The sequence below is a fragment of the Notolepis coatsorum genome, assembly GCF_963971535.1.
Source record: "Notolepis coatsorum genome assembly, chromosome: 17".
NCBI lineage: Eukaryota > Metazoa > Chordata > Actinopteri > Aulopiformes > Paralepididae > Notolepis > Notolepis coatsorum.
Genome location: NC_140181.1, coordinates 40,875,387 through 40,901,515, shown reverse-complemented (window position 1 = coordinate 40,901,515; position 26,129 = coordinate 40,875,387). Strand labels below are relative to the sequence as shown.

Genomic DNA, 26,129 nt, shown 5'->3' with positions numbered 1-26,129 from the left:
TTTTAATTTCTTAAAATGTTTTAAAGGAAATGAATACAGTACACATATGATTTTACATGTGCTTCACTTCACAAGTTTTCTTCTGAAGAAATTCCTGTGTCCATAGCGGAAGTTTTTTTCAAGGCGGACCGCTTTGAAAAGCAAAAAGAAAAAACTCTGAGCGTTTTCTCGCAACTGCCGCGGCTCCGCCACTTGCTCGATGTTGATTGGTCGGTCGAAAAAAGTTACCTTGATGAGCGCGCTCCTTTCCAAAAGTTGAACTAGTTTCAACTTTATGCGCTGGGAGCGCTCCACCCAAAAACGCTGCCGCCGAGAGCGCATAAACGCGAGGCGCGGCGCTGGGAAAAGGAGCGCGCCTGTCGCGCCTGTAGCATAGAAATGAATGACAGAAAGGAGCTGACAACTCATAAAACGTCCGCTATGGACACAAGCGGCCTAGAGTGTAGAAAAGAGCACAATGGGTCTCATTTAGGGATGCACCGAATGGGAAATTCTTGGCCGAAAATAGGAAACAGTTGGCCGAAAACCGAATGCCGAAAGGCCGAAAATGATTAACATAAATATATATATAATGCATTTTTATTTATTTTTTTTGCTACCTGATTATGGCAAAAGACATGATTATGGCAAAACTTTACTTAAATAATATTAATAATCACTATTATGGGCCCATAAAACATTTATTCAGCACTTTTGAATGCATACATTAATTCCAGACTGACTGCTGAAAGATTGTACAATTTAAACATTTTCTCTTTGCATACAACAAAATGTGCATTAAAGTCAAGTGCATTTTCTTTTCTCTGTAGGATAACTACAACAAAGTGCATTCAGAACAAAGCCAAGGCGCTTTAAAACTGCATAAAGATCTGCATAAAGACACACACACGAGAGGGATAATAGCTTATAGCAGACTTAATGATGTTACTGTAGTGGCTACTGTCATAATTTATGGAAGGACTGTTGTATTTACTACATCTCCCGTGACTCTTAGCGGGGGATGACGTAGCTTACGAGAGACGAGTGAAAGAGGACCGGAAGCATTGTTAGCTAGCTTAACGCTAACGTTAGTTTAAAAGGTTTTAACCGCAATGGGCATATAGTAATGGCGAGGATATAAAGCATGTTAAAGACGCATTTATTGGATGCGTTGCTCGCGGAGTTTACATAGAAACAGCGCAACTTCCAAGAGGAGTTAGTTATCACTGGCTGCAGAACGCAGGAAGAGCTGCCAAGCTGCTCACGTTATACGTTGCGCAAAGTCTGTAGCCGCATTTTGATTACATCATCACAACAACGTTACGAACGTTACGTAACCCTGTTCTTTGACATTCAGTGATATATTTTCGGTGCTAAAACCCTTTCAGCCGAATTTAAATTTTCAGCGGCCGAGTATTCGGTACATCCCTAGTCTCATTCACCAACATTTCCCAAAGACTTGTCTTAGGGCAACCATCTTGGAACCGACTAAGACAGAATCGCCGACAAGTACACCCTGATACACCAACGAGTGGGGAAGCTGTCTTAAGTGGCCCAAACGATCCCAGCTGGGATGCCGGCAATGAGGAATGTCATTGACAAACATTAACGCGCTTTCCTGTCTAGGTCATTTTCATACAGACACGCCTCCGACAGCTCCTTATAAGCCAGCCAATATGACCGTGTGCAAATGGAATCGCAAAAAGTATGTCACCAAAACGAGTTTGAGGAAGTGGAGGTGCACCTGCTCCAGCTCATTATAATGCAACTGATGATGCAGCCGTGCACGCAATGGTGGAAATGGTGGCCGATATAGGTAGCGGAAGCGCTTTGCGACCGATCAAAATGAGATTAGATTAATGTATTGTCATCATATATACTACAGGTCATGGCCACCTGCCGCAGCGTGCACGCACACACACACGCATGCGCGTGCAACACTGTATAGTCTACGACGTGCATAATGAATGAACGCAGTATAGGCTTATATTATTCTAATGACTTGTTTTATTAGGAGATCACAGATACTGCGCTGCCCGGCCTATAGTAGTACAGTCCACCATGCAGTCTGCTCATAGTACGCCCGACTCTGGCGGCCTTAACTCATTCAGCGCCAGGGGTCGCTGTTTACCTTATGGGTAGAATGCCATCGCTTTAAGTCAATGGGGAGACTGTGAAACTTGCGAGTGCTTAAAATATATGAAATATAAATATTATAGCTATGGATCTAATAACACCGTCGATTGTCAGTGAGTTGCTTCTGGTCAACATGCAAAAAATAGTTTTTTCATCCATACATTTCCGTTTTATACCAGTTTTGAATATGAGTATAGTTTGGGCGATTCTTAAGTGGTCTGCACACGGCGGGCGACAGACGTCGCCTGGCGATGTGATCACCTGTCGCTCAATGACAATCGCTTAGCCCCCCACACCAGAGGCGACCGTTCTCAGGTATAATAAACTATGTGTCGCTCTGTTTAGCTGGGGGTGTTTCCCCCCGGGAGATATAGGAGGGCGGACGGCCGGGACCGGAGTCCCGGACGTTACGTTAGGTTGTTGTGAAGCGGGTTAGCGGGTAGCTGTGTTGTGTAGTACGAGAGAGTATTAACCTGTAAAACCCATATTGAGCTGGAATTAAACCACCATATACGAATGCAACCTCTCCTCATTCTTCCTGACATACTGCATGCCTGATCGCTACGATACGTTCATTACCAACGATTGGACAAGTATTGTTATGCAGCTGCTGAGAGAGTGTTTTTTTCACGAAAGACGCAAACTGTTTTGTTCTCAACCATAATTTTCTTTGGACAATAAACCTTACAAACTACATCAGCTGCAGCCTGGACATTAAACTCTGTCAACATCCACAACTTCTTTTGTTACCCGATCATAAAAACACTAGTAGGTGCATCGTGGCGCATTGTTCATTTATTAGTTAATGACAAGCGGCCACTACAGCTTCTCAAACTAACGTTATTTATTTAAATTGTTCCCGTTAATAATAATGAACATAACAAGTAGCATGGTAATAATAGGTAGGTTATTGATCAATGAATGTATTGAATGATACATTAATGGTGTACAAATGATACACCAGTAGAACTTCTGTAGAAGTCATGTTATTTCCTCATTGTCCTGCTGTGTCGCCTCAAAAAATAGGATCGAGGCGATATTTAGCGAGGCGACAGAAATAGCTGCGCGACCATCGCTTCAGAATCTCCTGCCGTGTGGGTTCTCTCATTCATAACAATGAAGGCGATACAATTCTGTCTGTCGGCTCGCTAAAAAAATCGGTCGCCTGGCTAAAATCGCTCGCCGTGTGGGGACCCCTTTAGTAATCCCAGGAAAAGACGCGATAATAGCCCTTTAGTGAAATCCAGTTATCACGTTGTCATTTTTCGCCTGATTATCGAATCTTCCTGAAATCAACGCTAGATTATCGTTATTATCCTTCCTCATGCACCCATGAAATGGGGCTTGGACCGTCATTGGCGCAGAATGAGTTAATATGTGTACTGTACTTACTGTACATATAGGGCAGAGCATATAGTATCTACTAAATCCTAATGAAACAAGTAATTAGAATAATATAAGCCTACTGTTCATTCATTAGACACGTAGGCTATACAGTGTGCGTGTGTATGTGGCGCAACAAGACTTATGGAATATTAATGCAGTCTCACTATAAATATATCCACGTGATTAGCTTTAGTTCTTATTTATTTATCCACTGTCATTTACAGTGTTGGTGTAGTAGGCTACATAGTGTACTTCAATATCTGTTTGATTGATTAATGATATATTTGAAAGAATGCAGGTTATAGCTATATAAGACGACAAATGACTGTCCCATTGTACCAATCAATGGGATATATTGCATGTTGGCTATAACCTGCATTCTTTCAAATGTATAATTAATCAATAAAAGATATTTAACAAATAAGAAATACATGCCACATGCCACAGAAGGCATTCAATTATAATTATTTTCAATAATTTCACAATAATTGCATAATTGTGTTTGAATATCTGAGTAATTAAGTAATTATACATTTGTCCAAAGTAGCTGGTTCAGATATGGTTAATCCAGCTGCCCTGTGATCAGATGAATCAAATTTTTCCGACATCAAATGCGTAATTTCTTATCATACAAATATTGTCATATTTATTTAAATTATGATTAATTAATTCCAAGGAGGCCTGTAGAGTTGACATGAAGGAATAACTATGATTCCTCCCAAATAAAGCCCTTAAGAACACAGAGCACGGGGAGCTCCAGTAGCTCACCACGTACCGCAAGCGCTATTTCGGCGCCGTGGACAACCGTGCTCGTCACGGATCTGGGGTTTAGCGAGTTCGAATCCCGGACTGCAGCCGTGCCTTTCCCAGAGTGTCTTCCCCCCCATCTGAACCCTTTCAGCCTGTTTCTGTCGGTCATCCTTGACCAGAATAAATGTGATAAACACATAAAAAAGCCAGGGGAATGGCCAAAGTTTAAAAAAAAAAAAGAACACAGAGCACAACAGTCTGTCAAGTTAAGACTGCACTTCAGCGCTCCTAAATCCTGCTCTTAGTCAGGGCCGAATCCAAGCTTAGGGACGGTTGGGGAATCCCAAAATCTGCCCTAAGATGTCTTAAATGGCCCTAAGAGCAAATTCTTTGTCTTAAGTCCGTTGGAAAATGAGACCCAATGACCCTGTAGGCACCATATCCAGAAAGGTTGTATTTGAGTGGTTTGTAGCTGTATCTTAGTGGTGTATAGCTGTATCTTAGTCATATATAGCTGTATCTTAGTTGTGTGTAGCTGTATCTTAGTCGTATGTAGCTGTATCTTAGTGGTGTGTAGCTGTATCTTAGTCGTATGTAGCTGTATCTTAGTGGTGTGTAGCTGTATCTTAGTGGTTTGTAGCTGTATCTTAGTCGTATGTAGCTGTATCTCAGTGGTGTGTAGCTGTATCTTAGTGGTGTGTAGCTGTATCTTAGTGGTCTATAGCTGTATCTTAGTGGTCTATAGCTGTATCTTAGTGGTGTATAGCTGTATCTTAGTGGTGTGTGGCTGTATCTTAGTGGTCTATAGCTGTATCTTAGTGGTGTATAGCTGTATCTTAGTGGTCTATAGCTGTATCTTAGTGGTGTATAGCTGTATCTTAGTGGTGTATAGCTGTATCTTAGTGGTGTGTGGCTGTATCTTAGTGGTCTATAGCTGTATCTTAGTGGTGTATAGCTGTATCTTAGTGGTCTATAGCTGTATCTTAGTGGTGTATAGCTGTATCTTAGTGGTGTATAGCTGTATCTTAGTGGTGTATAGCTGTATCTTAGTGGTGTATAGCTGTATCTTAGTGGTGTGTGGCTGTATATTAGTTGTGTGTAGCTGTATCTTAGTTGTGTGTAGCTGTATCCTAGTTGTGTGTAGCTGTATCTTAGTGGTGTGTAGCTGTATCTTAGTGGTGTGTAGCTGTAAAGGTATCTTACCGAGGTGTAGCTGTGTACGTTGGCTCCGCTGCTGACAGTCGTGTTGAGGTTGACAGAGGCCAGGCTCTGGTCTGAGAGGCTGTTGCTGAGGCTGCCTCCCAGGCTCCCCGGACTCTCACTGCCCTCTGCCTCAGGGGTGTACAGCGCTACCTACACACACACACACACACACACACACACACACACACACACACACACACACACACACACACACACACACACACACACACACACACACACACACACACACACACACACACACACACACACACACACACACACACACACACACACACACACACACACACACACACACACACACACACACACACACACACACACACACACATGCACAGGATTTTATTTGCTCAATCCATATTACACACATTGGACCTCATGATCGAAAGTGTACGTAACTATCTTTGTAACTATCTTCGTAAGTAGTTTATAAGAACACATTTACGAAAGTTCTCCTCTGGATCCCTGAACGCATGAAAAGGTGTTCGTAAGTGTTCTCAGCTGCGATCCCCTGAATGAAGAACGTCACTCATTCTTAGACTGAAAGCGATTTCTCGTACATCTCGTGTGTAAACTGATTCAACAGGTACTGTAGTGCGAAAGCAATTTGTGATAAAAATGAGATTAGATTAAAATGACATTGTCATTATACAACACAAGTACATTACAACAAAAATAAGCTTGGCAGTATAAACGTAACAGTAAAGTGCAATAGTAACATACAATGATTTTCGGTGGCTGGTAATTTGTCTCAAACAAAGGCAGATTGAACACAACAAAGGACATGTAATGAGGAATCCGTTAATATGCTGACGTTATTTCCATATTGACGGCGGCTGGGAAGTGTAAACTGAGATGAATAGATGAATAGAGGGATATAGGGAGAGAGATAGAGGGATAGAGGGAGAAGGATAGAGGGATAGAGGGAGACCTATGAAACAGTTGGCTGTGAATTGAGTTGTCAGAGCCAGACCTATATGCCAATACCCTGAGTGGAGGAGATGTGGGACAAATCCTCTCTATAGGAAGAGAGTGTGTGTGTGTGTGTGTGTGTGTGTGTGTGTGTGTGTGTGTGTGTGTGTGTGTGTGTGTGTGTGTGTGTGTGTGTGTGTGTGTGTGTGTGTGTGTGTGTGTGTGTGTGTGTGTGTGTGTGTGTGTGTGTGTGTGTGTGTGTGTGTGTGTGTGTGTGTGTGTGTGTGTGTGTGTGTGTGTGTGTGTGTGTGTGTGTGTGTGTGTGTGTGTCATAGAGATCAGACAGGCGGCAGACGTCCTGCAGGCCACTTGATCTCTGACCCTTGTACAAACAGACGACCCCACCCTTCCCAGCGTGTGTGTGTGTGTGTGTGTGTGTGTGTCTCTGTGTGCGTCTCTCTGTATGTGTCTGTGTGTGTGAACGGAGCCCCAGCGGCTGTCAAAACAAGCTAGGTCGCTGACGGCTGAAATGAGAGCTCTCTCTGTGTGTGTGTAGAAATAAGAACTGAATGAAAGGCAGAGATTGCTTCTACAGCAGATATCCAGACAGTATTAGTCAGAACGTTGAGTGCAGTGCCCTGTATCACTCTAGCTCTCGTCTGATCTCAAGGGTAATACAAAAAAGAAAAGTCATGCATGAGCAGCTCCTTCCTGCTCCTCACCGGCCGAGATCATAAACTGTGCGTAAAGGTCATCCTCGTCCCATTATCCAAAGCATCATAATAATAATAATAATAATAATAATAATAATAATAATAATAATAATAATTATTATTATTATTAGCATAATCTCTTTAACCCTTTCACTGCCGCACTACCAAACGGTTAACCCTTTCACTGCGACAATACACAGAAGGTTAACCCTTTCACTGCCACACAACAGCAGGTTAAGACATGACTGCTTTATTAGATAGTACAGTAGTAGACTAGAGAGTGATAGGAGACACAGGGTAGAGAGAGAGAGAGAGAGAGAGAGAGAGAGAGAGAGAGAGAGAGAGAGAGAGAGAGAGAGAGAGAGAGAGAGAGAGAGAGAGAGAGAGAGAGAGAGAGAGAGAGAGAGAGAGAGAGAGAGAGAGAGATGGATGGTTGGATGCACTTGGATAAAACATGTAGGGTACATAGAGTACATGCTGAGCTGGTACACTAGTGTCCTACCTTGTTGGTGGCAGTGTTGATGGCCAGGGTGGGAGAGGCCCCTCCTGACATGATGCAGTCCATCCTCAGAGACTCTGACTCCAGGCTGTAGGGAGTGGACGCCTGGTAGGTAGCAGGACACAAGACCCGAGGATGGAGACAGACGAGACAGACATCCATAGTTCTCTTCAGGCAGGATATTATACACCGTAAAAGACATGCATGCGGGGCACATTCTCCTGCCGTTGCCCTTGACCAAGGCACCAGCATTAGAACTGGAGTCGGACACTGTGTATACACAAGTACACAGACTATTGTAGAGTATTACCATGGGAAGATAACTTAAACAAATACATACAAAACCCCACAGTATGGGATTCATCTTATAATATATCATTCTTATCTCCCGGCTAATATCAGCATATCCCTGCTATGATATTCAAGGTTTCTCATGGTCAGGATACAAGCTTATCCCAGCTATTGGGACATGGCACTTATATTTTCCAAGTAAGACAACATCTATCAAGTATATGGGGTTAAAGTACAGATTGTAAAGAAATGGCTGTGGTTATTTAACAATTAATTCAATAGGGAAACAAAACAACAAATTAAAGCTAATAATCTGCGCAATTAATTCAATCTCATTGTGTAATTTCACATCTAAGGTAACAAGTGTACATAGAGTCAAATAATCACTGTCCAAATACTTTAAAAATCTCTATCTGAATATGGTTTCAAGTTCAACTATTTAAACTAGTTGGGGTGTGGTTTGATTCAACCGGCTAGACGGCTTAAGGCAAGGCTTACGAGGTAAGATAAATCAAGTGCTTGTCCCCCACAAGCTCTCTATTCAAACTGTATTCCACTATTCTAGGTCTACTCTGGGGTTAATATTGCTGTTGTGGCTCACAAAGAGATGAATTACACTTCAGAGATACAGGACTGGTTGATGGTAGGCTATATGACGCAAAGGAGGGAAAAAAACAGCAGAAGAATAAAACATGGGCCGGTGCTTCTTCTTGAGTTTCTTTCAAGGTTCAAGACAGCCTGCCTCTCTCCCTCCAAACTGATTACCGTAAGAGGATTGGTCGACAACAATGCAATCTTTAATTTATGATAAACTCCTAGGGTAGAAGGGGTTGCAGCTTTCCCTCACGTGGAAGGCACTTAATAGGAGAGGAGAGGAGAGGAGAGGAGAGGAGAGGAGAGGAGAGGAGAGGAGAGGAGAGGAGAGGAGAGGAGAGGAGAGGAGGGAAAAAAGTAAGCAAGCAAAGAATGGAAAGAGGAAGAATTTGCAATGTGGGTAAGAAGAAGAGAAGTATGCAGACAGACAGACAGACAGACAGACAGACAGACAGACAGACAGACAGACAGACAGACAGACAGACAGACAGACAGACAGACAGACAGACAGACAGACAGACAGACAGACAGACAGACAGACAGGGAGTCTGTGTGATATTATTCCAAGTGCAAGAAGCAGGTGCTGAACCGCATGCACCTCTGACATTAACATCAATGTACTTATTTAGCAGAAGTTTAGTCCTGTTTTCCTACTTCCAATGTTCCCTGATTGACAAAAAAATTGACTTTGCCAGTGCAATGGAAACCCAGTGACACAGTGCGTGAGATACCAGCCGTATACCTTCATTTCTCCTGGCAGTGAGAGATACCAGCCGTATAATAATAATAATAATAATAATTCATTACATTTATATAGCGCTTTTCTAGACACTCAAAGCGCTCCCCACAATGTAGGGTTGAAATTGCCTTCCTTCACCACCACTTGTAGCACCCAACCTCGGGCTACGCAGGCTCTATGGCTGCCATACACTGGCACCAGGCACACATCACACTACACAATGGCTGAACAGCTCAGGAGACAGGGATTGATATCAGCCAATTAAGGGGAAGGGATGATTACATTTACATTTAGTCATTTAGCTGACGCTTTTATCCAAAGCGACTTACAAGTTCTGTACGACAGGTCATCAGGAAGAATAGAATAGAATAGATCTTTATTGTCATTGTTACAGTTGTTACAACGAAATTTTAAATGCAGCCCTAGGTGCTAGTAAAAATATAAAAGGAAGGGTACAACTCTATCAGCTGAGTAACAATATTCATCAAAGTGTTGCGTGTTACAGTGTAGGTTAGTATATTAGGACAAGTGCATGACAGTAAGGTTAGTTAGGGTTCGATTTTTTTTTATTTTTTTTTTTATTATTTCAGATAATGGTTGAAGAAGTGCGTCTTTAGTCGACAGCGAAAGATTGGACGTGATTCGGCTGTCCTAACTGGGGTGGGGAAAGGACTGAGAATAGGCGGCTTCTCTTTGATGACCCTCCGGGAGCTTGGATAGGAGTAGGTCTGAGGCGGCCAGAAGATGCAGAGCGTAGGGGTCTTGAGGGTGTGTAGTTAGAGACCATTGACCGGAGGTAGGCGGGAGCGGTTCCCTTTGCCACACGCCCGGTATGCTAGGTCGAGGGCCTTGAAGCGGATACGTGCAGCAATGGGGAGCCAGTGCAGGTCCCTAAGAAGTGGGGTGACATGGGCCGACTTCGGTAGGTTTGAGATCAGGCGGGCCGCTGCGTTTTGAATGAGTTGAAGAGGCTTGGTGGCAGTGGCCGGGTGGCCTTGATGTCAGAGACCTGATTGGGAATTTGGCCAGGAACGTCGGGGAACACCCTACTCTTTGCGATAAGCACCCTGGGTTCTTTAACGACCTAATTCAGTCAGGACCTCGGTTTAGCATCTCATCCGAAGGATGGAATGACGTATACCTTCATTTCTCCTGGCAGTGAGAGATACCAACCATATACCTTAATTTCTCGGTGAGAGGACGACCACTCAAAATCTTTAGCACTCAAAGCCTCTCTCCACTCCTCCTTAGTGGATGTGACAGCCCCCAGCAAGCCTGCCAGCAGTGTAAGCGAGGCGTAAGAAGGGGGGTCGAAGGCCCGTTCCATGTAAGACAAGATGACAAGGCTCTGAATTAATTAATGTTTGTAATAAGAAGAAATACTCTCCTCCTCTCCCTCCCTCCTTCTCTCCTTTCCCTACCTCCTTCTCTCCCTCTCTTGTCCTCTCCCTCCCTCCTTCTCTCCCTCTCTCCTTTCCCTACATCCTTCTCTCCCTCTCTCCTCCTCTCCCTCCCTCCTTCTCTCCCACTCTCCTCTGACATCTCCTGACCTTTTCTTCTCTCTCTCTCTCTCTCTCTCTCTCTCTCTCTCTCTCTCTCTCTCTCTCTCTCTCTCTCTCTCTCTCTCTCTCTCTTTCTTACTCTCTCTCCTCTTTTCCTTATTATCACTCTGCTAGGGCTAGACAGATTTAATGGTCAGCCGTTGTTATCGGCCGATATCAGCCTTTTTACAGATTCTAGCTCCAGATGAGCGCTCCAGCACAACATCTCAGCACACGTTCGTTGGCACAAGTGCACCAGTAGCCAATGTCTAGTGTCAGTGGCTGAAGCATACATACACCCGTTATACCCTGCCTTGCTTTTCCCTCTGCTTTGCCCTGTTGTTAGCAGTGTTTAGTAGTTTAGATGCTGCTGAGAACTGCTAGATGTTGCCAAATCCGTGGCAGGCCATGTATTTTACACCTAGGCCTTCAGTGCCATCAATTAAGCAATTTAACCCACTTTGAATAACTTTGAATAACACCATGCCACTGGGGCTATTAGGCTATTGTCATTCAACGTAACCACCCCATATTCACAGAGACAGTCAATTATGACAGGATGCGGCATCACAAAATAGACGAATAGATCCGGTACAAGAATCTAGTTCGTTGGTTGACTTTTTTGATTACATTGGATGCCATTTTGTCACAGGAAAGATTTGCCTCTAGGATGGAACCCAGCTGGTATGTAATTTCATCTTTCCTTGTGACAATATTGTCACCCACTGTAAATGAGAAGCCGTCGGTCTTGCTGAGTTTGTCATTTGAACTGAAGCTTCTCTTTATGAGAAGGTTGGTTGGTCCTCGCTGATGGAGGCGCAACAAACACTGGTATTTGTAATTTGTTAAGGCCCTTATTGGTAAGATACCTGCGTATACTAGACCTACATTATTATTGGAATGAGATTTTGGTACCTATGGAACCCGTTCTAGTGACTGGCTGGTCCTTAAATTCCCTCGAGTTTGCTCTGAACAGGGTAAATCTGCCTTTTGCTATTATGCCCCTAGCTCATGGAATGAACTCCAACAGTACTTAAAGCTTGAGATTCTCCCTTCTGTTTGGATAGTTTAAAACCTTGATCTCCAACCTTTGTCAATCAAGTTGTACATGTTTTAATTGATTGTTATCCTTACTTGTCTTATTGTTATGAGCTTGCCAATGTCTTTATTTTATTTTACATGGTCAGACAGACAGACAGACAGACAGACAGACAGACAGACAGACAGACAGACAGACAGACAGACAGACAGACAGACAGACAGACAGACAGACAGACAGACAGACAGACAGACAGACAGACAGACAGACAGACAGACAGACAGACAGACAGAATTCAGACAGGGACAGAGAGACAGAGTTAGCCAGACAGAGGAGAGTTGAGGCTAGGGGCAATGAGTGTAAGGGCTTGGCTGGGTTGAACCACCAGCGTGTTCAGTCTGGGTCTCTGGCCGATCACTGAACACCAGCAGCACTGAAGGACTCATTGGGCTGGGGTCGACGCCAGGCCATTCTATCCTAACATCAATGCAGTGCAGCAGATTGGAAGCCTTTACTAAGCTGAGACATGAGACATGAGTCACTGTCTGCTGCCTGCACGTCGGACATTTTTTCCAAGACTAACAAGAATAGACCATTTGATTAGACACAGCAATCGACCAATATTACTATGGAAGAGGGAGGATATTGATATTATCATTGTATTTTTTGTCTATTTACTGTTGAAATATGTAATTAAAGATGCAATTGGACGTTTCTGTGACTGCAAAGTCATGAGTAGGCGTATAACATAGGTGCGCAACGCTAGACATGTTATGCAAAACATTACATATCTTTGGAAGCCTTTGTGATAAAGACTTGCTTTAAATTGTATCTGAATCGGGTGATTCTCTTCTCTCCGTCCCCTACAGGCTGGCTGGCAGTGCATGGAAGTAAAGCATAGAATCTTGAAATTTCGTTGTTTTCTCTTCCCAATGTATTTGCATTTGTTTGCATTTGTATCTATCTATCTATATCTGTCACTATAGCCAATGGAAATGCCAGAAATGGTCACAAAATGGAAAATGCCTATAATTTCTCTATACTCCAGTGCACTCCACAGATCAGGCAGTCCCAAAGACACTCGCTGCTCGAAATGGAAATGGATACGGACCACTAGCCTAGCTTAAAACTCTGGGAGAGTTGTTTTTGGCCAACAGCTAGGCTAGCTAGTCCATATCCGCTTCCATTCATTTGTGCTAAGCTAGGCTAGCTTGCAGCCAGATAGCTTTCTACTGAACGCACTGAAAGGAAATTGGTATCTATTGTGGCAGATATCAACCCCCCTCTCATGGATATGTGAAGGATGGGAGATATTTCTGCCACGGAAGGAGTGGAAACAATTAGGTAGCTGATCTGATAGAACACACCTGTGCATCATTAGTTCACCCACATCTCACATGCACACACCCCAGACACACACACTACAAATACACTAGGATAGAGATAGTTGAGTTGAGTGGAGGTGAGGTTGGAGTTGTTGCATTGAGAGAGATTGTTATATTCTGAGTTTTGTGAAGTGAGAGGTAGTGAGAGGAGAGGTGAAGGCGAGAAGGTGTTCATTGTGTACTGTACCCTAGACTGGCTGAGGAACCCCCTTGTGTACTGACCCTGGACCGGACGACAACTCTGAGTATTGAACAATCAATTTTTTTGTACGAGAGCCTGTTTTGTGTTTTGACGATCGGACTGTATTATGACCATGACTATATTCTGCCTGAAATCAATAAATATTCGTATTGATTGATATTGCACTTGTAGACATTTGATTTTTTTTTAACCGTGACGAGTCTGAACACCACCAGGCTCATCACACTATTTTCTTGTCTCACTCTGGAGAAGACGGTAAGCACATTTCCCATAATGTTGAAGGGTTCCTTTAATAGTCTGTGGCATCCAGTATGGTGCCAATAGATTTGGACTTCAGGTGTCCTACACTGTGTAAAGTCTACTCACCCTCTCTCCAGAGCGCGGCCTTTTCTTAGGTCTGGTGGGTAGTGAGTCCTCTTTAGGGTTGGTGTCTATGGCCCAGTAGGAACCCTGGGTAGAGAGTAAAACACACCTTAGATTAGATTTGATTATATTAGATTCACATTTATTGTCATCATACAGCACAAGTACAATACAATGAAAAGAGGTTGCCATCTAACCAGAGTGCAAATGTAGCAGTAAAGTGCAATAGCAATATACAATGTCAAGTGATTAAACTGGAGTATATATAAATGAGTACTACTGAGTAATAATATATGTACAGTGTTAGTATTATATAGTATTGTATACAGTGATACAGGTATATATAAAAAAAAACAAAAAAAACAATGGTAGTAAACCATAATGGCCAGAGGTATAATTAGTAAGAGTAGGTAGGGATATATACAGATATAGTATATACAGGAATGTAAAAAGGATTATATGCAGGTATATTCAGACAGATGTGGATATAATATATTAAGGCTGTCAAAGTTAACGCGGGTGAGAGAGAGAGATGAGGAAGGGGCAAGAGAGAAAGAGATCTGGGAGAGTGTGTGTGTGTGTGTGTGTGTGTGTGTGTGTGTGTGTGTGTGTGTGTGTGTGTGTGTGTGTGTGTGTGTGTGTGTGTGTGTGTGTGTGTGTGTGTGTGTGTGTGTGTGTGTGTGTGTGTGTGTGTGTGTGTGTGTGTGTGTGTGTGTGTGTGTGTGAGAGAGGGGGGGGGGCGGGGGTGTGAGTCCTCAGCCCTTGTATGGGTGAATGTAACCAGTTCCTAATGTTTTCTTTCCCCTATTATTTCATGCACACTTTATTCATTGTTTTAAATTATTATTTTCTTTTAAGTTATTTTGTGCATCACTCTGTTTTGAATTTGATGCAAATTTGCAATGCATGAGGGTCATCCTTTTGTGTTAAATGGCTGCATAAAGCAAGCATTTGTTGACTCTCATGTTGATAAGAGTATTAAAACTTGAAAAATATCCGTTTAAGGTAGATACAAATTTTTAAAAGATGTATGCGATTAATTTCCGATTAATCGCGAGTTAACTATGGACAATCATGCGATTAATCAGATTAAATATTGTAATCGATTGACACCACTAATATATATATATATATATATATATATATATATATATATATATATATATATATATATATATATATATATATATATATATATATATATATATATATATATATTGTGGCAGATATCATCCCCCGTCCCATGGCTACGTGAAGGATGGGAGATACTACTGCCATGAGGAGAGGAAAAGCAATTAGGCAGCTGATTAAGACTGATAGAACACACATGTGCACCATTAGATCACCCACATCCCACACACACACACACACACACCAGACACACATAACATAAAACACTAGGACAGACAGAGTATGGTTGAGTGGAGGTGAGGTAGGAGCGGAGTACAGAGAGAGAGTGATTGTTGATACAGAGTTTTGTGAGGTGAGAGGTAGTTGAGAAGGTAGGCGAGAAGGTGTTCATTGTGTACTGTACCCTAGACTGGCTGAGGAACCCCCTTGTGTACTGACCCTGGACCGGACGACAACTCTGAGTATTGAACAATCCCTTTTTTGTACGAGAACCTGATACGTGTTTTGACCCTGGACTGTTATACGATTACCCTATTTCCCAGTGGACTTGTTCTGGTAAACAATAAATATCATTTATTTATTGAAATTGTGCTTGTGTGGACATTGAAATAGTTTATTTTGGTCTGTGTCGAGCTTGAACACCACCAGGCTCATCACAATATATATATAAATACAATTGTAAATCACAACCACTCTGATGAAGATACTATCTTGGAATATGGCGTGTATATACTGTCCAAACAACCCGTCCAATACTAATATCACATTCTTAACCCTCAACCAGGCAAGCTGACGAAAAGGCTTGGTTTTATTTACATCCTGAATTTCCCCAAAGGGATCAATAAAGGAATATGTTATCTTACAGAGACAGCCTGGGGGAGTGGTTCCCGGTACAACAACCACACTCATGTTGGCCACTCAGCAGCTGTTGCAGTTTAAGGGTTAAAGGCCCGATTCAAACTTGAGATAAGTGTGCGTGGCATAGAGTTGATTCCAACATGGCTCTACTCCCCATTCAGACATCTGACTCATCCTTGGTGTTAAGTCATGTTAAGTCATCGTGCATGGCGATGTGAGTGACGCACAGGCTGTTTTGTGTTTTTTCTTCGGTCATGGCATGCTTTATCAGGGGGTGCGTCTTGGATGGGGATGTGGTGGGGATTGATGTGTGGGGTGTTTTGGGGGGACTGACTGTTCCGGGGGGTTTCACATGCCTTCGAGCAACATTGTACTTTTGTACTTATTTTATGCCATTATTAAGTCTGCATGTTTACATTGCACTACTTATATTGTCTTTTATACCTATTCTTATGTCTGCAATTTATGCATTGTTTTTTTTATTCTGTCAATCTGTGTGCTGATTTATACTATATAGATAGTTAATAATATATCTATATATCTATATATTATATATTTATTGTTATATTGTAGAAATGTGTGCATTGAAATGTCTGTAAAGTCTTGACGACATTGAAAATGAGGGTGACCTCAATTGTCTTTTCAAGTATAAATAAAGGTTGATGATGAAGTTACTCAAAACAAGTTGTGCACCTGGGGAGGGGTTCCCCCCCACATGGGGGCATGTCTCAGGATAGTCTTATTCAGACTTTCAACTTCAGTAAATTTTGACCGAGCGAGAAAAGGTGGAATAAGTCCAGCGTCTCTTGTGGCCATTTTCCATTATTGTCTGGTTTGGTGCCATTATTTACACACGTCCTTATGGAATTCATTATAGAATGAGTTATTACCAGGCGGCTGGGTGGCGCAGCGGACATTGCGCTCGTCACCAACGCAAGAGACACCGGGTTCGACTCCGGCTGTCTGCGTTGCCTCCGGCTTGGGCCAGCCGTCATACTAACTCAATTGGCGGTTAGCGGGTGGGAAGTCGATGGGTGGTAATCTGGACGTTGTGGACAGCGACTCCTACAGGTCGGTTGGGGATGCCTGCACAGCAGAGACAGGAAATGGCGGGGGTAGTGTGAGCCTCCCACACATTACACCTCGCCAATGAGAGTCCGCGCTGGCAGGTGAAAATATGTGACAGGCTGCCTCCTCGTGTATCGGAGGGGACACGTGATGCAAGGCTTCTATCCTCCCTACAACCGGCCAGTGGGGGGCATATGCAAGCAACGTTCAAGACAGGGGAGGTGAGAATTGGCACAGTGGAATTGGGATGGGAGGAAAATAGAAAAAGAGGAGAAAAAGTGGATACAAAAAAAAAGAATGAGTTATTACCGACTCATCCAGGATGGTCAGCTGTGTAAATCTGTCCTACTGAAGACTCAGAAGAAGCTTCTATCCCCAGGCCATCAGGCTGCTAAACGAACAATGAACACTACACAACAACAACCACCAAACGCACATAGCACACACATCCACACGCACACACTCACTTTAAACAAACACACTGTAGCACCCACTCCACACACTTTATAGCACACACCCACTTTAAACAAACACACTGTAGCACCCACTCCCCACACTTTATATTTATTGATGAAGGATTGCACTACAACTCGTACACCTTACTGTAAATTGTACCTAAATTGTACCTCATCCCATTTCTGCTTTGCACTATATAGTACTGTACATTAGTACACTGCATAGTATTGTATATTATATGGTAACTCAGAACATTGTACATATGTCTATACCGAACACTGTGACCTCATTTTCTTCTTCTAAATTACATGCTATACTATGTTATTTGATACTATCTTGTCTAGCACAGTCTCTGGAGCGTAACAGTAAGAAGCATTTTGTATGAAAGTATTCTGTACTTCTGTATGACAACTATTAAAGAAACTTGAAACTTGAAACCACTGTCTGTAACCTGTCACTTTTTTCTTTGCATTGTCGTGCAGAGATATTTTGTACCATAAAGGGTTCATTGGTACGGAAGTCCTAAGAGGCCGTACATTCATACATTTTATTTACTCCGTTTTCCCGTGATAACGAGTTAATTTTATTTGTTTTCTCGCAGTGTTAATTTTGTCAACGAAAATTATGAGGAAAGATCTTCGTCAACTCTTTCCCTCACTGTCCCGTCATCCAAACTCAAACGTTTTGGTGACCGGGCATTCTCACAAGCTGCACCCCGACTCTGGGACTCCCTCCCTCAGACCACCAGACTCTCCCTCACACCACCTTCAAATCCAGACTCAAAACCTACCTGTTCTCCCAAGCATTCAACCTTCCTTACCCATAACCACCCTCCTCCAACTCGCCACCATTTCCCCCTTGGTTTTCCCTTACTCTCCTCCCGACTGTCTCCCCTACTCACTCCTGTATTTGTTATCCGTTACTCGTGGTTCTATGTTCCTGTGTATTCTTATTGTCCTCCGTTTCCCTGTGGTTCTATGTTTCTTTGTTTTCTTTGTTCTTTTTTGCCTATTGTCAGCGACTTTGGGTCTTTGAAAAGCGCTATACAAAATAAATTTATTATTATTATTATTATTATGACGACGAGACGTGACGTCACGTTATTGAAGACCACGTGACGCTAACGTGACTAAATAGTTAATTAAATAACGTTGACCACAACTGAGGACACAAAAATGTTATTTACAAAAACCAGGACGAAATTTCTCTTCATGTATGTTGATATTGTTGATTAAAACAAGACGAGACAAAATAATTATAACTTTTCGAATAATTCATTATTATTTCAGTATTTCCGTTTCCGGCTGTGACTGCAGCCAAAGCAGCGCGTGGGCTTTGGTTCATTCTTTCCCTCACACAGCAGCACAAGCACAGAGGTCGAAAGCCCAGTAGGTGGCATACTAGCATTATCAAATAGCTCAGTCAGACAATGGCGGCCGCGGGCCAACAGCAACAGGGTGAGGCCGAGGGTTGTCTCAACAATGATCCATTATCCCGTGGGCTTCAAACCTACCGAAGTCGGCCCATGTCACCCCACTTCTTAGGGACCTGCACTGGCTCCCCATTGCTGCACGAATCCGCTTCAAGGCCCTCGACCTAGCATACCGTGCGGCAAAGGGAACCGCTCCCGCCTACCTCCGGTCAATGGTCTCTAACTACACACCCTCAAGACCCCTACACTCTGCATCTTCTGGCCGCCTCAGACCTACTCCTATCCAAGCTCCGGGAGGGTCATCAAAGAGAAGTCGCCTATTCTCAGTCCTTGCCCCACAATGGTGGAATGAACTACCCACCCCAGTTAGAACAGCCGAATCACGTCCAATCTTTCGCCGTCGACTAAAGACGCACTTCTTCAACCATTATCTGAATTTAAAAAAAAACGATAAAAAAAAAATCTAACCCTAACTAACCGTACTGTGATTGATTGATTGATTGAAAAGTTTATTAACAGATTGCAGAATGGGTACAGTACAGTACAGCTCAATACATACAATTGTTAAGGGGATGCAGACCAGAGAAAGACTTTCGACTTGTTTACATCAGGGTCCCCCATTTTCAATTCATCATAACATATATGACATACATGACATACAGATAGACAGTACTGCTACATCTATACATTTATGACATATCAGATTTGCAAATACAGTACTGTTTGTGATACAAAAGTGTCCAGAAAAGGAGTGTATATACATTTGGCATAGAAACTGTACATTGGAGGAGGTTGGTTGGGTGGGGTGGGGTTGGGTGGGTTGGGTGAGGGCTGTACATTGGAGGTGGGGGGGGGGGGGGGGGGTTGGGAAGGGGACACACACACATTTTACACTGTACATTGGAATATTGACAAAGCCTTACTTGGTCATTTACTGTACAACTAGGTTAGGACATTTGTAGGGGCCAGTTTCGAATTGCAGTCTCACGTAGGTGTTTTTTGAGAGTGTTTTTGAAGGTGGGTAGTGATTCACATTCCTTTACAGCTTTAGGCAGGGCGTTCCACATTGATGTGGCATAATTGCGAAACGTGTTTAGTCCCTTGTTTGATCCGAATCTGGGTTTTACATGATTTGTGGAGCTCCCTCTGGTGTTGTGATCGTGGTATTCACTGACCTTTGGGAAGTATTTTGACATGTACATGGGTACCTTGGTCGCGTAGTGTATCTTGTAGACCAGGCCCATTGCAAGTTGCTGTACTCTGTCGTCTACTCTAAGCCATCCTAGGTTGTCAAAGTGGGCAGGGGTGAGGTGGGTTCTAGGAGTCAGGTCAAGTAGTAGTCTGACTAGCTTGTTTTGAGATGTTTGTAATTTGTTTTTTAGTGCCTTTGAGGTGCTTTGGTACCATGAGGTGCAAGCATAGTCGTAGTACCCTTGAATGAGTGCTCCTGCTAGAGTCTTCAGGGTATTCTTGTTTACCAGAGCGGAGATCCGGTACAAGAATCGCGTTCGTTGGTTGACTTTTTTTATTACATTGGATGCCATTTTGTCACAGGAAAGATTAGCCTCTAGGATGGAACCCAGGTAGGTAATTTCATCTTTCCTTGTGATAATATTGTCACCCACTGTAACCGAGAAGCCGTCGGTCTTGCTGAGTTTGTTATTTGAACCGAAGAGAATGGACTCTGTTTTGCCCATGTGTAATGATAGTTTGTTGTCGGCGAGCCATATGCAGATTTTGCCTAGTTCCGAGCTGAGGGCTTTTTCAACCTGTAACTTGTTCTTGTCAGAGACCAGCAGGGCTGAGTCGTCCGCAAACAGGAACAAGTTGCAGTCACAAGCTGACGACATGTCATTTGCATAAATTAGGAATAGTAGCGGTCCTAGTATGCTTCCTTGTGGAACACCACAGCTCACTGTGAGGGGGGGGATAGTGTACCGTTTACTTCCACCATCTGTTCCCTCCCCTCCAGGTAGGATTGTATCCAGCTCACTGATAAACTATCAAAACCAATTGCTGTCATGCACTTGTCCTAATAAACTAACCTACACTGTAGCACTCAACACTTTGATGAACATTGTTGCTCAGCTGATAGAGTTGTGCCTTTCCTGATGGCTTGTCGTACAGAACTTGTAAGTCGCTTTGGATAAAAGCGTCAGCTAAATGACTAAATGTAAATGTAAATGTAAAACGAAGACCAGACCTCTGGGCATACTTTAGATATATAGAGCTCGAAGGAGCTAAAGAATGCATTGTTGAAAAAAGTGAAACACGAGGAGAGCCCGCTCTGCCCGGGGAGAAATGTGGTCATCGAATTAAGGGAAAAAACACCACTAATCTCAAACGACATCTGAAGACCTTCCACAAGGAAATCCAGGTAAATGTAAAAATGCATTAGCACCATATGACTGAGTGAATTTGTATGGACTAGTATATCATGGAGCCATTTGTGGTGGATTAGCCCGTCTGTTGCTAGCTACTAGCTAGCTCCCTGATGCTAACGCTAGCCACGTGACGGCTCACAGGGCCCGGGGTTGGCTCACGAAGTATAAGTACGCTTAAACCTAGCTAACGTACATCCTGTGACTGAGCCAGACGGACACAATTAATGACCAACAGATTGATTAACAGTAGCCTAGGGTGTGACAATGCATCGAAATGCATAGATCCTAACGTGACAATTCAACTGCATCGATTTGAAAATGTTAGAATCTATTAGAATCGCAATTTTAATGTGTGCAGTAGTGCTGCTGTTATTCTCAATGTCCGTTACAGCCAACACTATGCCATACGCTACTGCATCAACGTTATGATTAACAAAAGCATACGTAACGTTGTGTGGCATTAACACATATATTACACTTTAAGTTACTAGTTACTACTATTAGTTACTTTATTAATATACGTATCTTTGTGAGGTTACTGTTATAATTTACATTAGTTTTCAAGTTTCAAGTTTCTTTAATAGTTGTCATACAGAAGTACAGAATACTTTCATACAAAATGCTTCTTACTGTTACGCTCCAGAGACTGTGCTAGACAAGATAGTATCAAATAACATAGTATAGCATGTAATTTAGAAGTAGAAAATGAGGTCACAGTGTTCAGTATAGACATATGTTTATTACATTGAAAAGATACGAAGCTATATTTTTTAAAGCTGCATTTTTTTATACAGAAGAGGTATTATTTAGAACATGGATTCATATTTAGTAAGGCTTGAAAGAAAAGAGCTACCGTACTTTTCGCACTATAAGCCGCACCTGACTATAAGCCGCAGCAGCTAAATTGAATGATGTGTACATATATAAGCCGCACTGGACTATAAGCCGCAGGTGTTTTAATGTTTATTTACCATATGTAATTAGCATTGGGACACAATACTGTCGGACAAATAACAAGAATTAACTCATTTACAAGTTGTATTAAGTTTAGCAAATAAGGGAACAGATAAATAACATTTCAATGCAGTCAAAAAAGCAATATTTTGATTTTAACATTTTCGGGTTTGGTCACGTCAAGTCACATATAAGCCGCACCGTTATATAAGCCATAGGGTCGAAAAATTGGGGAAAAAGCCGCGGTTTATAGTCCAAAAAGTATGGTATTTTGTATTGCTGTGGATTGCAGTGTGTTTATGTTTATGTTTATGTTTATTTAGGATCCCCATTAGCTTTTGCACTTGACAAAAGCTATTCTTCCTGGGGTCCGGCACGCCTAAATATTAAAGGCAACCAACTTGTGTCTAGCCACGCCCAACTTGCGTCTAGCCACGCCCCCGCGGCGACGCGGCAGCAGCAGAGCATCGCGGAGCTCTGTCGCGGCAGTATTATGTAGCAGTAATCCCCCTTTTTTTAACATCGACAACTAGCTCAACTGGTAGTGCCGCCTTGCTGTGGATCCTGCGGTCCGTTGGTGACAAGTTCGATTCCCTTTAATTTTTTTTTTTTAACATGCATTCTTTCGCCGGTTAAGTTTAGGCATGTTAACTTTAAGCATTGTTTCGGAGTTGGTTAAAGTGGAAATGAAGCAGTGCGATAAATACATATTCATAGCATCACATTAGTATTTAGATAAGCCACAGAAGAAGTCACGTTATAAAAATAAGCAGTTTCTAAGAAAAAACGATTTGTTGTGTACATTTCTGAAGCATTTAGCATTATGGGCGCGGCCATTTTGTTGCTGACGTCATACCGGGGGTTGGGTGTATACACTCTGGTTAGCTGCCTATATTGAATGGGTCAGTCAGCAAATAAAATGTTGCCTACAAAACAACGGGACTGCGGTGGTTCTGTTTGTATTGCTCCTGGCTGTTCAAACTAATTTTACCATGTGAGAGAGAGGAAAGTTGGTTAATTTCCACAAACTACCAGTGAAAAAAACAGTGTTGTTGACATGTTGGCTCGGTCTGGCTGCACCCAGGCGGCGCGACCAGCCTGTTGGACAGGGAAGGAGGATCTGCAGCGAACACTTCATTGCCTCGGATTATGTTGTTGGGGTGGGATGTTTGTCCAGAAGACCACTAATCAGCTGAAGCCGGACGCGGTTCCCTCGGTCTTCGACAGACAGACCGGCGTTAGCTCTCGGGAGCGATCGCTAGCTAGTTGGCACCAGCCGGGGCCCGGCGTTAGCTCTCGCTAGTTAGCGTTAGCAACCGGAGCGTCGCGGAGCATTCAGCCTGCTGGCTACACAGCTTGTGTAGCCAGCAGGCTGAATGCTCCGCGACGCTGGTTGAAGTGGGTCTAGGTAGCCAGCAGGCTGAATGCTCCGCGACGCTGGTTGAAGTGGGTCTAGGTAGCCAGCAGGCTGAATGCTCCGCGACGCTCCGGTTGCTAACGCTAGCTAGCGAGAGCTAACGCCGGGCCCCGGCTGGTGCCAACTAGCTAGCGATCGCTCCCGAGAGCTAACGCCGGTCTGTCTGTCGAAGACCGAGGGAACCGCGTCCGGCTTCAGCTGATTAGTGGTCTTCTGGACAAACATCCCACCCCAACAACATAATCCGAGGCAATGAAGTGTTCGCTGCAGATCCTCCTTCCCTGTCCAACAGGCTGGTCGCGCCGCCTGGGTGCAGCCAGACCGAGCCAACATGTCAACAACACTGTTTTTTTCACTAGTAGTTTGTGGAAATTAACCAACTTTCCTCTCTCTCACATGGTAAAATTAGTTTGAACAGCCAGGAGCAATACAAACAGAACCACCGCGGTCCCGTTGTTTTGTAGGCAACATTTTATTTGCTGACTGACCCATTCAATATAGGCAGCTAACCAGAGTGTATACACCCAACCCCCGGCATGACGTCAGCCATGACGTCAGCAACAAAATGGCGGCGCCCATGTTGAAAACAGGGATATTATATTATATTTTTCAGACAAATAAGATAGATTTCACATTTGATTATAGAACCCTGTCTTACACAAGGTACACAACAAACAAACTAGGATCACATTGCTCACTGCTTCATCTCCACTTTAAGGTTAAGGTTAGGCATTGTTTCGGAGTTGGTTAAGGTTAGAAGGGTTAAGTTTAGGCGCTGTTAAGGAGCTGGTTAAGGTTAGAGTTTGTCTTAGAGAATGGCAATATTCTTTCGGAGTTGGTTATGGTTAAGGTTAAGGTTAGGCATTGTTTCGGAGTTGGTTAAGGTTAAGGTTAGGCATTGTTTCGGAGTTGGTTAAGGTTAGAAGGGTTAAGTTTAGGCGCTGTTAAGGAGCTGGTTAAGGTTAGAGTTTGTCTTAGAGAATGGCAATAGACAGCCTATTTCCGCGCTGCAGCGCGAGGCAATAGACAGCCTATTTCCGCGCTGCAGCTCTCTCGCGCTGCCGCGGTCACATGGGCGTAGTGGCCAATCAGAGAAACGCTAAACACAAGTTGGTTGCCTAAAATATTCATGCGTCCGGCACACACAACGATACAACAATATTCAATAGATTACATCATTATCAACATCAACATCAATTACATCATCAATTACATCATTATCAATATAATTTAGGATGATATTGTACAAGATATTTATTAGTAAAAAGTATTAAAATCAAATAATTAAAATCAAATAAATAGTGCTTCCTGAGCAGCACTCACTGCCATCAACATAAATACAACTCACAGTCAATTGGTTTTCACCGCTATGCCATAAGTGCTCAGTGCATGCTCGTTAGTAGATGGCACTTTAACTTCCTCTTGAAGGTGGCCTTGGATTCTATTTCAGCTAAGTAGCTTGGCAATGAGTTCCATTCCATGATAGCTCTGTAAGTCACAGAAGATTTTAGTAGATTTGTTCTCGGTTTAGGTGCCATTAGATGGCCTGACGTAGCTTGTCTGGTCATATGGTCATGTTCTTCTCTTATGTAAACTATATGATCATAAATTTTTTTTTTGACAACTTGAACATTTCTGAGAAAAGTAATGAGACGGGATTGCAGACGTTTCGCAACCGGAAGCCATGATAATTGTCTGTGCATAACTCCAATGTTAGTGCGCTTTGAACAGTGGAGAGCTAGCCTCGCAGCCTTATTTTTAGCTATTTGTAGTTTCTGTATATGTGTTTTTGCTGCTGATGACCATATGACGGGACAGTACTCAAGATGTGACAAAACCAGAGCCTAGATGACTTCTTTCAAAGTGGTCGGTGTTAAATACTTTGTGCATTTTCTTGTCACAGCTATGCTCCTTCCTATTTTTGTTATGATACTGTCAATTTGCTTTGTCCACTTTAACCCAGAATCAAGAACCATGCCAAGCAACTTAGCCTCTTTTACATGTTCCACTGGCTGACCAGCCAGAGTCAGGCTTAATTGTGGATCGCTGCTTAACACATTCGGGGCCATTGGGATGCGTCTAATAAATCTCTAGAGGACCGGCAAATGTAAACAGACTTGGGGCTGTTTGTAGAGCTAAATCTATACTTTATAGTATTGCTATCTGTCCATTCTCATTGTCAATTGGGACCATAAACCGTCCCTTCAATTAAAGAAATATTTTCATCAATACGTTCTCATTTTATAGCGCCGTGAATATAAGCGTTATACGGCATTTGGTCTAGTATATTTCCTGGAAGGCGAGATAAAGGGCTAATAGATACTAACGTTATATCCAATGGCATTTCCATTATACAGATGCTACAGTTAAAACTCAAACTGCATATGATCGGCACGATCCTCAAGCATGTATGCATGAAAGGGGGGGGGGGGGGGGGGCGGGGGACGTCGTTTCTTATTATTGATTACCAATAACCGTGTTCGTCTAAGTAGCCACATAGGCCGATCGTATCGTATCATAACAAGGCTCGATCGGGCTGTAATTTACGTGAAAAAGATCTTACCATGAGCCGGTTGGATCCCCCCGAGCATTTCCCCGTTATCGATCGCCATCTGGTCGATCGATATGTCCATTGGCTGATGATAAATCCGCTTATTGCATAGTGAAATCCGCAATCCA

General features: G+C 43.0%; 1 pseudogene across 1 annotated transcript in view; it reads right to left on the bottom strand.

Moving 5' to 3' along the window:
• The window catches only part of LOC311244488 (forkhead box protein J3-like), a 182,091-nt pseudogene that overhangs the window by 69,589 nt on the left and 86,373 nt on the right, over positions 1 to 26,129 (bottom strand). The window contains exons 3-5 of the transcript XR_014621001.1: positions 13,754 to 13,837; positions 7,600 to 7,701; positions 5,455 to 5,604 (exon numbers count right to left, since the gene is read on the bottom strand). The product of XR_014621001.1 is annotated as a forkhead box protein J3-like (transcript). The remainder of the gene's footprint in view (positions 1 to 5,454; positions 5,605 to 7,599; positions 7,702 to 13,753; positions 13,838 to 26,129) is intronic.